Below are 855 nucleotides of genomic sequence, written 5' to 3'. Positions count from 1 at the left end.
AAGCTCACACGGGGTCAGCGGCGACGGGATCTCCTTTGCTCTCGCCTGGAATAGGGGCCGCCTTCTTCGGGCTCGTCGGTGGAGCTCGGAGGCCGGCGTGACGGGTTGCGCGCGCAGGCGGTGGCGGTGCGGGGTGGCGCGGCCTACTGGTCAGGGCGACACGTAGCGGTGGAGCGCGCGTGTCGATGGTGGCGCAGCGTTCTTTGCGGCGGAGCTCAATCTGGTCAGATCCGTGCCGCCGAGAGTGGGGGTGCCGATGCGTGGCAGGAGGGCGGCAGGCCCGGACAGAGCTGGCAACGGTGCGATGGTGAGCTATGGTGGCCACGACACCGTTTGGAGGCAGAGGTGCGAACCCACGAACAACTAGTGGTGGCGGCGCTGTGAGAGCTCAGCCAAGATGGAGTCTTGGCGAGCAGCGAGTGGCCGATCACCTTTGTGCGATGTAATGCCCGAATAATCATGCTACAGTAATCCTACGAAAATCATGCCACGTCACCTCGGTTATTGTTGCTAACCTCACAATGATTCGAAACCGTTTCAAAATTTAAATTCAAAATATGTCAAACAACAAAAGTTTTCAAAAGCTGAAACAAAAATGTTCGGTGAGTGCTGAATATTACAAGGGTAATTATAGTAAAGAAAACATAGTTTTAGAAAGTGCCTAAATATTTCAAAATGAATTAAAACAGAGGTGAGTAATAAATAAAAGAAAAAGAAGAAAACACAAAACCAGAAAACAAACAAAAAAAGAAGGAAAAGAAGCCCCCTAATGGGCCACGGCCAACCTGGCCACCAGTCAGGCCGGCCCATTCCCTGCACCCCTCCCTGGCCTATATGGCCCGACTCTCCCGACCT

Source organism: Triticum dicoccoides, chromosome 6A, assembly GCF_002162155.2.
Source record: "Triticum dicoccoides isolate Atlit2015 ecotype Zavitan chromosome 6A, WEW_v2.0, whole genome shotgun sequence".
Taxonomy (NCBI): Eukaryota; Viridiplantae; Streptophyta; class Magnoliopsida; order Poales; family Poaceae; genus Triticum; species Triticum dicoccoides.
This window is presented reverse-complemented; position numbering follows the sequence as displayed.